This window comes from Cherax quadricarinatus, chromosome 36, assembly GCF_038502225.1.
Source record: "Cherax quadricarinatus isolate ZL_2023a chromosome 36, ASM3850222v1, whole genome shotgun sequence".
Classification (NCBI taxonomy): Eukaryota; Metazoa; Arthropoda; class Malacostraca; order Decapoda; family Parastacidae; genus Cherax; species Cherax quadricarinatus.
In genome coordinates this window covers 39410-52244 of record NC_091327.1, presented here as the reverse complement: position 1 = coordinate 52244, position 12835 = coordinate 39410, and positions in this window count along the sequence as shown.

Here is a 12835-nt window from a genome sequence, read left to right as displayed (position 1 = left end):
TAACTATCAACTCAATGTAGTTACCAGGAACCACAGACACAGTGACAGCAACTTCCAGAAGGGTTATATACAGGGCCTTCTCACTGCAGCTTTATGTGAACCTTCTTCTTCTAATCTTCCTAGACGATACATCACTGCCCTTAAGAACCTCGCCAACGACCCGAACATTATCGTCACCACCGCCGACAAAGGAGGTGGAGTCGTCATACTCAACAACAGTGACTACAACACTAAAATGATGGACCTTTTGAATGATCAATCTACATACGAACCCATCAGCACTCAACAGTGGGAGACGCTCACCAAAGATTTTCTATACAAAACCAGACAAATACTCAAACGCACTAGAGAAGGGAGGAAACTTCTGTACTTGTTACCAAGCAACCCTAAACCAGCACACATGTATGGTTTACCCAAGACCCATAAACACAATATTCCTCTCAGACCAATCACGTTAGGAATAGGCAGTGCTCCACACAAACTAGCCGAAGTTCTTGCCAAACATCTTTCCTGCCTTCTGTGGACCATCAGCCCCGCTCATCTTAAACACTCAGGCGACCTTCTCAACCGCATCCGAAACTTCTCCATCCGTAACAAGAAACTAAGCAGTTTGGATGTGACTTCCCTCTTCACAAAAGTACCTACCAAAAAAGCCATCGAGGTTCTACGACGTAAAGTCAATCAGGACCTTAATCTTCCTCTACCTCCCGGAGATTTTGTTGACTTGATTGAACTCTGTGTTAATTTCAACTGTTTTTCTTTCAATAACAAGCTCTACAAACAAACCTTCTGCATGGGAATGGGGTCCCCCGTCAGTGCCGTCCTAGCCAACTTAAACATGGAACACCTAGAGTCCGAACACTTCGCCAACATCATCCCTTCAAGCGTCACTTGGTTACGTTACGTGGACGACGTCCTCGTAATAACTCCCAAACGTTTTGATGTACGGAATCTTCAGGCAAGGCTCAACGCAGTTGAACCGGCGATCCAGTTTACACTAGAAGAAGAGTCAAATGACAAGCTACCTTTCCTCGACGTCCTCATTCACAAAGTAGACAACAACCTAAGATTTCAAGTTTATCGGAAACCCACCAATAAAAATGATCTCACACACTTCTATTCCAGTCAAGATACCAAGACCAAAAGAGGCATCATCATCGGGTTTTTCCTAAGAGCATACCGAATTTGTAGTCCTGAGTTTCTTGACGAGGAATGTACATACATTCACCAAACATTCACTGAGTTACATTTTCCTTCTTTTTTCATCAAAGAATGCAAGAAAAGAGCTCTTCAGATCATTAATCCTCCACGCATCAACACCACTCTCAACAAAGTTATAATTCTTCCCAACAGCCAGGTTGCACTAAACGTCTCAAAAGTACTTTCACATGCTAACACCAGAGTCGCCATCGCTTCTAGCACTTCAATAAAGGATCTAACCAGGACAAAATCCAAGCACCACGAACCAGTCAATGCAGGAGTTTACACTATACCCTGTGGAGGCTGTGACAAGATCTACGTAGGTGAAACAGGAAGAACCCTCGACACCCGCCTCAATGAACACATTTACGCATGTAGGAACGATAACTTGAACAACGCCTGTGTACAACACCGAAATTCCACCAATCATCTCATGAAATTTAGAGACGCCCAATTAGTGATTAAAGAAACTAATTTCCGCATACGCAAGTGCCTCGAATCAGTAATGATCGCTGTTTCGAATACAATTAAACAAAACAACAGCAGCTTCACCATCTCCGAAGTCTTAGCAAGAATCCTCCTGAAAACAGTAAACCCTGCCATCACATAGTCTCTCCTGCTATACTACACAAGGCTCATTACAGAGAGTGAACACTGAAACTACCTGCCTCTTTCCAGTCTATATTTGTCCAACCTATTTTTATGTTACCCAAGTAATAGCTTTTATATCCTTCTACTCATGTACGAATTAATTGCTCTACCATATTGTATTATTTTTGTCACTACTACTACTACTACTACTACTACTACTACTACTACTACTACTACTACTACTACTACTACTACTACTACCACTAGTGAACATCGATATGGTACCTCACTAATATTGCACCTCACTCTGAGCCTTTATATACCCTCTGTGTCCATGTATTGTTTGTAATGGCTTGATAAAGCTCCTGGAGAGCGAAACGTTGCCACAATAAAATGTCAGATTAGTTGCACTTGTGTCCTTTTACTTTACATATTGTCGGTAATTCTACCAACTTTATTACAGAATATGCAGTAAAATAAACAAATAAAATCACATCATGAAATCCTGTGTAGTCTGCAACCAAACAAACAAACGGGCTACTGCATGGATTACATGCTACTTCTGTGGAAAATGGGCCCATACACATTGTGCAGATATTCAGGAATTTGGGTATGCCCAAATAAGACTGAACTGTGGAATAAAATGACATTTATATTAAAAGAGGATAACATCGAAACAGCCTTCATAAAAAACTTGACAGCTTTCTATAACTGTTGGGAAAATAAAAAAAAAAATGTGGGCCAGATGTTGGTATCGCCCCTGGTACAAATGCTGTCCCGGTAGGCAGTAACTGTAAGAATAGAGAAACAAACGAGGGTGGCCTGGAGGGGGACAGGAGCTCTAGTGGAGAAACGGGTGTAGACAAGGACAGTGACATGCAAAAACCAATATTGCAAACTAGCAATACCACAGGAGATAGTAAACAAGGAGATGCCTGAGAAATGGTGAAGATAAATTACCAGAAATAACTAGTGCTGAAGATAGAAATGTGACAGGAAAACATACTCCAGTAGGGAATACAGACACAAAACCCAAGGCGAACAGAAACCAGGTCTATGCAAATTCTATGCACTTGGTATCTGGAGGCATGGAACATTTGGAAAAACAGATGGGACGTGCAACTTGGACCACCCCAGAAAATGCCGTGCCCACATGACAACAGGAAAATGCAACCTCCCTTCTTGTAAGCTTTTCCACCCTGAAAAGTGTCACTCTTCAGTTCAGGAAAGACAGTGCGATAATTTATATTGGCAGGCACACCACCCAAAGGGTAAAAGAAGACACAGAACATCCAGACCATGGGTAAACCTGGGTAGCCACAGCCACTCCAGAGAGAGAGGTTTTATAGTACCAGGAAGGAAAAGAAAGCTGGTAGGAAATGAAAGAAATCGTACACCAACTCCAATCATTTCTGGAGTGGAATCACAGTCGATGACCTCCACTCCAAAACAACAGATATTAGTGCCAGGAAAAAAAGACCCCCCCATATCACCAACACCACCAATCCTATGATATTCACCTTTGCAAATATACAGGGTCTAAAGCCAGCATCAAACAATAAAATACCTTTCATCCATGGACTGCTTACAGAGTCAAAGGCAATGATCGAGGTTTTCACAGAGACCCACATAAATGATCACTTGGACAATGAAATATGGATCCCAGGTTAAAACATATACAGATGTGACAGAGTGAACAGGCAAAAGGGGGAGATTGGCCTGTATTTCACAAAGTCACTTATATGCTCAGAACTACTAAATGCATCAAATGATGTAGTTGATGTTTGAGCAGTAAAGATTGAGAAACAAAACTTGGTCATTGTGGTTGTATACAAGCTTCCGGATGCAACGTTCCAAAAATTCCAAGAACACCTTTTGAATATTGACCACTGTCTGGAAAATCTTCCAGCTCATGTCCCGAACATCTTGCTCCTGAGGGATTTCAACCTAAGGCACCTAAAATGAAGGAATATAACAAATAATGTTGTAGCTGAGATAACACCAGGAGGCAGCTCAGATGAAAACTCGCACACACACAAGCTTTCAAATCTCTGCACCAAATTCACCTTAAACCTGCAAATAATAGAGCCTACAAGAATGCACTGGACCTCATCTTCACTAACAATGATGAGCTGATACGAAATGTTATCATATCAAAAACAATATACTCAGAAAAGCTCTGTTCCACAAGCCACAGTACTCGCTCCCATTCTATTCTTCATCCTCATTTCTGAGAGACACAGATGTAAGCCATAGCTCCGTATCTTCCTTTGCAGCTGACACCTGGATCACCATGGCAGTGACCTCCATCGAAGACATCGCAAGACTCCAGGCAGACATCAACCAAATCTTTAAATGGGCTACTCAAAACAATATGAAGTTCAACGAGGAGAAATTTCAACAACTCAGATTTGGAAAACTTGAGGAAATTAAAAATGTATCAGGGAATATAACAAATTCTAATCATACAATAGAGCGAAAAAGAAATTTGAAGGACCTGGGAGTGATAATGTCAGATAATCTCGCCTTGAAAGACCACAACAATGTATGTACCTCATCTGCTAGGAAAATGATCGGATGGATAATGAGAACCTTCAAAACTAGGGACGCCAAGCCCATGATGATCTTCTTCAAATCATTTGTGATCTTTAGGCTGGAATACTGCTGTACTAACGGCTCCCTTCAAGGCTGGAGACATTGCAGACCTGGGGAGCGTAAAAAGAACTTTCAAAGCACACATAAGTATGATAAGGCACCTAAATTACTGGGAATGGTTGAAGGTCCTTGGTTTGTATTCTCTCGAAGGCAGGCGAGAGAGATACATGACAATATACAACTGGAAGATCCTGGAAAGACTAGTACCAAACCTACACACGAAAATCACTCCATGCAAAAGCAAAAGACTCGGCAAAATATATAACCAGGGCCGGATAAAGAAGTCTCCAGGCCCTAGGCTAGTCAGATTGGCGGGGCCCCTTTGAGTTACGGGTAAGCGAAGCGACCCCTTCCAGCTTGGGGGTGGATGGGGGTCGGTGTTTACCTGGAGAGAGTTCCGGGGGTCAACGCCCCCGCGGCCCAGACTGTGACCAGGCCTCCTGGTGGATCACAGCCTGATCAACCAGGCTGTTGCTGCTGGCTGCACGCAAACCAACGCACGAGCCACAGCCCGGCTGGTCAGGAACCGACTTTAGGTGCTTGTCCAGTGCCAGCTTGAAGACTGCCAGGGGTCTGTTGGTAATCCCCCTTATGTATGCTGGGAGGCAGTTGAACAGTCTCGGGCCCCTGACACTTATTGTATGGTCTCTTAACGTGCTAGTGACACCCCTGCTTTTCATTGAGGGGATGTTGCATCGTCTGCCAAGTCTTTTGCTTTCGTAGTGAGTGATTTTCGTGTGCAAGTTCGGTACTAGTCCCTCTAGGATTTTCCAGGTGTATATAATCATGTATCTCTCCCGCCTGCGTTCCAGGGAATACAGGTTTAGGAACCTCAAGCGCTCCCAGTAATTGAGGTGTTTTATCTCCGTTATGCGCGCCGTGAAGGTTCTCTGTACATTTTCTAGGTCGGCAATTTCACCTGCCTTGAAAGGTGCTGTTAGTGTGCAGCAATATTCCAGCCTAGATAGAACAAGTGACCTGAAGAGTGTCATCATGGGCTTGGCCTCCCTAGTTTTGAAGGTTCTCATTATCCATCCTCTCATTTTTCTAGCAGATGCGATTGATACAATGTTATGGTCCTTGAAGGTGAGATCCTCCGACATGATCACTCCCAGGTCTTTGACGTTGGTGTTTCGCTCTATTTTGTGGCCAGAATTTGTTTTGTACTCTGATGAAGATTTAATTTCCTCATGTTTACCATATCTGAGTAATTGAAATTTCTCATCGTTGAACTTCATGTCGTTTTCTGCAGCCCACTGAAAGATTTGGTTGATGTCCGCCTGGAGCCTTGCAGTGTCTGCAATGGAAGACACTGTCATGCAGATTCGGGTGTCATCTGCAAAGGAAGACACGGTGCTGTGGCTGACATCCTTTTCTATGTCGGATATGAGGATGAGGAACAAGGTGGGAGCGAGTACTGTGCCTTGTGGAACAGAGCTTTTCACCGTAGCTGGCTCGGAATTTACTCTTTTGACGACTACTCTCTGTCTTCTGTTAGTGAGGAAATTATAGATCCATCGACCGACTTTTCCTGTTATTCCTTTAGCACGCATTTTGTGCGCTATTACGCCATGGTCACATTTGTCGAAGGCTTTTTCAAAGTCTGTATATATTACATCTGCATTCTTTTTGTCTTCTAGTGCATTTAGGACCTTGTCGTAGTGATCCAATAGTTGAAACAGACAGGAGCGACCTGTTCTAAACCCATGTTGCCCTGGGTTGTGTAACTGATGGGTTTCTAGATGGGTGGCGATCTTGCTTCTTAGGACCCTTTCAAAGATTTTTATGATATGGGATGTTAGTGCTATCGGTCTGTAGTTCTTTGTTGTTGCTTTACTGCCCCCTTCGTGGAGTGGGGCTATGTCTGTTGTTTTTAGTAACTGTGGGACGACCCCCGTGTCCATGCTCCCTCTCCATAGGATGGAAAAGGCTCGTGATAGGGGCTTCTTGCAGTTCTTGATGAACACTGAGTTCCATGAGTCTGGCCCTGGGGCAGAGTGCATGGGCATGTCATTTATCGCCTGTTCGAAGTCATTCGGCGTCATGATAACATCGGATAGGCTTGTGTTAACCAAATTTTTTGGCTCTCTCATAAAAAATTCATTTGGATCTTCGACTCTCAGTCTGGTTAGCGGCTTGCTAAAAACTGAGTCATATTGGAACTTGAGTAGCTCACTCATTTCCTTGCTGTCATCTGTGTAGGACCCATCTTGTTTAAGTAGGGGCCCAATACTGGACGTTGTTCTCGACTTTGATTTGGCATAGGAGAAGAAATACTTTGGGTTTCTTTCGATTTCATTTATGGCTTTTAGTTCTTCCTGGGATTCCTGACTCTTATAAGATTCCTTTAGCTTAAATTCGATGCTTGCTATTTCTCTGACCAGTGTCTCCCTACGCATTTCAGATATATTGACCTCTTTTAGCCGCTCTGTTATTCTTTTCCGTCGCCTGTAAAGGGAGCGCCTGTCTCTTTCTATTTTACATCTACTCCTCCTTTTTCTTAGAGGAATAAGCCTTGTGCATACATCGAGTGCCACCAAGTTAATCTGTTCTAGGCATAAGTTGGGGTCTGTGTTGCTTAGTATATCTTCCCAGCTTATATCGGTTAGGACTTGGTTTACTTGGTCCCACTTTATGTTTTTGTTATTGAAGTTGAATTCGGTGAATGCTCCCTCGTGACTAGTCTCATTATGTCGGTCTGGGGCTCCACGCATACATGTCTAAACCTCAATTATGTTGTAATCTGAGTATATTGTTTTTGATATGGTGATATTTCTTATCAGATCATCATTGTTAGTGAAGATGAGGTCTAGTGTATTCTCCAGTTTAGTAGGCTCTATTATTTGCTGGTTTAAATTGAATTTTGTGCAGAGATTTAAAAGCTCGTGTGAGTGTGAGTTTTCATCAGAGCTGCCTCCTGGTGTTATTACTGCAACAATATTATTTGCTATATTCCTCCATTTTAGGTGCCTTAAGTTGAAATCCCCCAGGAGCAAGATGTTGGGTGCATTAGCTGGAAGATTTTCCAGACAATGGTCAATTTTTAACAACTGTTCCTGGAATTGCTGGGATGTTGCATCCGGAGGCTTGTAGACTGCCACAATGACTAGGGTTTGGTTCTCGACCTTTACTGCTAAAACTTCCACTACATCATTTGAGGCATTAAGCAGTTCTGTGCAAACAAGTGACTCTGCAATGTACATTCCAACCCCCCTCCTTTTGCCTGTTCACTCTGTCACATCTGTATAGGTTGTAACCAGGGATCCGTATTTCGTTGTCCAAGTGATCCTTTATGTGGGTCTCAGTGAAAGCCGCGAACATTGCCTTTGCCTCTGCAAGCAGTCCACGGATGAAAGGTATTTTGTTGTTTGTTGCTGGCTTTAGACCCTGTCTATTTGCAAAGAAGAATGTCATCGGACTGGTGGAATTTTTGGTACTGGGGGGGATTTTTTTTCCGGCATTAGTATCTGTATCTGTTGGTTTGGAGTGGAGGCCATCGACTGTGGTTCCACTCCAGGAATGACTGGATTTGGTGTACGATTTCTGCCATTTCCTGCCAGTTTTTTTTCCTTCCTGGCACTAAAAAACCTCTCCCTCTTGAGTGGCTGTGGCTACCCAGGTTTTCCCATGGCCTGGATGTTTTGTATCTTTTTGTCCCCTTTAGATGGTGTGCCTGGCAATTTAAGTTATAGCACAGTCTTTCCTGTACTGAAGAGGTACACAGGAAGGGAGTTTGCATTTTCCTGTTGTCATATGGGCATGGCATTTTCTAGTGTGGTCATAGTTGCACGTCCCGTCTGTTTTTCCAGATTTCCCATGTCTGCAGATACCAAGTGCACAGGCTTTGTTTACGTTTGCCTTGGGTTTCTGTGACTGTATTCCCTGTTGGTGCATGTTTCCCTGTCTTATTCCTATCCTCCCTAGCACCAACAATGGAGCTCCCACCAGTTGTTTTTGGTAATATATCCTCACTATTGCTAGTGGTGTCCTCATGTTTGCTATTTCCTGTGGTATTTCTAGTTTGCAATATTGGTTTTATCTTATCTTTGACTACGCTTGTTTCCCCACTATGGCTCCTGTCCATTATGAGGTCATTTATATGTATTCCTTCCTGCGTATAATTCCCGACTACCTGGACAAAATCTCCAGCTTCACCATTACTGTCTCCCAGGACAGCACCTCCAGCTTCACCATTACTGTCCCCCAGGACAGCACCTCCAACTTCACCATTACTGTCCCCCAGGACAGCACCTCCAGCTTCACCATTACTGTCTCCCAGGACAGCACCTCCAGCTTCACCATTACTGTCTCCCAGGACAGCACCTCCAGCTTCACCATTACTGTCTCCCAGGACAGCACCTCCAGCTTCACCATTACTGTCTCCCAGGACAGTACCTCCAGCTTCACCATTACTGTCTCCCAGGACAGCACCTCCAGCTTCACCATTACTGTCTCCCAGGACAGCACCTACAGCTTCACCATTACTGTCTCCCAGGACAGCACTATCAGCCCCACATTTACTGACTTCCAGGACATCACCTCCAGCCTTACAGTTTCTGACTACATGGCCAGTATCAAGGGCAGTACCATTCAGCCCAAACTTTTTATGTTCCCATCTGTTGTAGAAAGCTTCCAGGTTGTCTATGAAAGCAGCTTTGATGTTATCCTCTTTTAATACCCTTGTGATTTTAGTCCACAGATTTATCTCATTTGGGCATACCCAAAAACACTTCCCTGTTTAAGGTCTAATTAAATACATTCTGGCTATTTAGATTAAATTTAATAGGGAAAGTACATCAAGACAACCAAAACCATTTACCAACAGCCATTATAACTATCTTGTTAAATCATGCATTTTAAAGAGAATAAACTCAAGACAGCATAGTATTACTAGATTAGGCTATTAGTGACATCATGTACCTATTATATTCAGGATAACCACTACAGCACTATTATTCCCTTTATAAATCACTGACCATTATTGTTATCATTGCATCATGCATAAGACTATCAAATCATATAAACTCAAGAAAGTAAAGAATTGTTTATATTCACAGGCACTTCTTAAATAAACTTTTTTCTGGATTTCATATTGGCCAAATTATCAATTATATTATGAAAATCAATATTTCTTGTTAGATCAGACTCAATGGTCAACAAGGCTAGGTTACACAATTTGTCTTGGCTCATTGTTGAACGGAGCTGGTTTTTCACTCTTTTCAAAACAGAAAATGAACGTTCTCCTTCACAGTTAGTAGCTGGAAGTGTTAGGTAAAGGCGATACACTAAGTCAACATTAAGAAAGGTTTCTGAGATACCTGCATTTCTTAAATGTTTCAAAGCAGCTGAGGGCGCACATTTTTCAGGTGGAGCTTTAATCTGATTCATATACCCAGAAAAATTAACTATTTCTTCAACAAATGTGTCCTGAACATCTGCTGAAAGGTGTTGTTGCAACTTTAATGCAGTTTCTCTCAATTCTGCATCTGGCATAGTAGTAATTTTGAACAGAAATCCAAACTTGTCATTGAGATTCTGGTAGATTTCTTTTCTTTTCACCAATTCTGAAATCAGTGAATCCAGAATGACGAAGTATGTAGCTGTCTTACATTTCTGCCTTGGTAGCAACACAATTTCATTGTCTGGCTCTTCAAAATTGCGTTTCCTCTTCCTTGACCGCTGATGATCAGCCCGGTAACTGTAGTCTTTCACCAGCAGTTTAGCTTTCTCTTCAAACATTTCAAAAGCTTCATCATTGCGAAGTGAGCTTACAAATTCCACTAAGCCTGCATAGAGGTTAGCACAAGTAGCCATTTCAATTTCAATTTTCTGAAGTGTCTTGTTCGTGGCATTTAACCATTCCAGTATACAGTCCCAAAGCACACAGAGTAAGGCCAATTCAAAATCTTCCAATTTTGATGCTAAGCTGGCTGCTTCGCTTCTTGTAGTTGCTGTCTGGTCTTCATCCTCTGCTATTTGGATCAAAGCAGAACGTATTTCAGCAAAGCTGTCTTTCAAAGCATGTGTTGCATCATGCTGCGCTGACCACCTTGTTGTTGACAATGATTTGATGACATCTCCATGAATGATTGACTTGAGTATACTCCACCGATGCGTTGAAGCAGAGAAAAAAATTAAAGAGTGCTTGTAAAAGTCCAAAAAATGAAACTGCAGCGACACAACACTCCGCAGCACATGACCCAACAAGATTAAGAGAATGTGCTGAGCTGGGCACATATTCAGCAAGTGGGTTGATTTGCTTGATAAGGGCTTGCAATCCATTATATTTACCCGACATGTTACTTGCATTGTCGTAGCTCTGGCCACGGCAATCCATAATAGAGAGATCACGTTCAAGCAGAGTATCCAGTACTACATTCATCATTGTTTCTCCATCATGGCCTGAAAGAGGAATGAATTTTATAAAGCGCTCTACAGGCTTACCACTGGAGTCGACAAAGCGAACAATGAATGTCAATTGATCTGTATGTGAAATATCTGGTGTTGAATCTACACTTATTGCAAAGTATTTTGCAGTTTTCACAGCTGCTATGATGTTATTGAGGACCTTCTTAGTCATCAGTTCAATAAATTCATTACATATAGTAGATGACATGTAAGATACAGTGCCTCTTCCTGCATTCCCAAGGCGTGACACATAATTTGCTAAGAATGGATCGAATTGTGCTAACAGTTCTATGATCCCTAGGAAATTGCCATTGTTTTCCGAACCAAAAACCTCATTTTCTCCACGGAAAGCAAGTCCTCTTAGAGCTAAGAATTTTACACCACCACCAACTCTTTCTATAACTTTTCTCCAATAAGTGCGCTCTTTTTCAGTTTTATTTTCCAAATGAGAATCCTATAAGCCTTTTTTCTGTACACGAAATACACTGGCTAAAATGCAGCTCCTGTGAGTGGTGCTGTTTTCATGTTCCTCGAAACGCTTGGAATTTTTCCAGTCATTGAACCCCTGTGTGAAGGTATTTTCTTTGGTAGAAAATAGCTTGCATGCTGAACAGTACACTTTTCCTGAGCTTTCAGAGTATACCATACATGATCTTTTCACAGTTTCTGAATTTGCAAGCTTCCTATAAAACATAGATGACTTTAAACAACGACGACTTCCATCATCATAAATCCTTGCTGATTTCCTAAAGTCAATGTTCAGAGTTTGACTGAAGTTTTCTGCAATGAAAGCATTACGTAGAGAATCTGGGATTACATTTGGCCATGAGGCAGGATCTTTTAAGACAAATCCTGTGGATGAAATGTCCGTTGAGACATTGAGAGGAGACACAAAAGAAGTAGATGCTGGCTGAGAAATAATGGAGGGAGGGCTTCCTGTATGATCTGACTTATCTGCAGATTCAACTGTACTGGTAACATCAGAAACTGTTTTCGTGAGCATGTCAGTGATCTTTCTGCAGCTTCCTACATTTTTCTTTTTCTGTTCTTCTTCTTGAATTTTCTTCTTTCTTTTCTGTGATGCACTCGCATAAGAACGTCCAACATCACGTTCACGAGATGCCATAATGAGGATGTATCACTGTCTGTAATCATGCAAATACAAATTTTTCATTATCAATTATTATTAATTTTTTAATTATTATTAATTTTTTTTCGGTCAATTGGGGGGATATGGCCCTTGTAGCCCCCTTTCCTCTGGCTGCGCATCTAAAAATTCAAAACGTTACCAGAAAGGAGTCATATACAGAACTTTTACCATAGATTAGGTTAGTGATTTGGGCTACGAATATTTTACTAATTCATCCTCCTTGATCTCCAATTTACTTAAACAGAAATCATACTGAGTCCAAGAACAATGCACAATGGTATTTATATTACCATTTTCATAAGTAAACTAATCATTATGTTTTGCATGATATATGGCCTACCACCATAGATAAGGACATGAGAATTAAAGAATGCAGGGACAATTTTCAGTTTCACCCAACCAACGATTTTCTGATGTGGCTTATGTGTTTCTGGGGAAATATGTAGTAAATTAATTGATGTTCTACATCACTTCCATCGCAACTTGAAAACTAAGCATTTGCGACGGAAGTGATGTAGAACATCAATCAATTGAGATCTGTTATTGAAATGATAAAGACTTAAAGACAGGACAAAGTGCTTTTAAAACCTACAAACGGAAGTCAGTTTGCGTTTTTAGGTTTTTCTTTATAGTATTTTTACCAAAAATGCGTCTTTACTGGTCCATGCGTCTTTACTGGTCAAGTAACCCTATCAGGTACCTCCCTTAACATTTAGAGGCGAAAACAAACATTTATCCATACACATCAATGTCTATCGACAACACTTCAGTTAATTTGTCACAGTACAAGTCTAGATAACGTGTAATTACTACAGAAAATTGGAGAGGAAT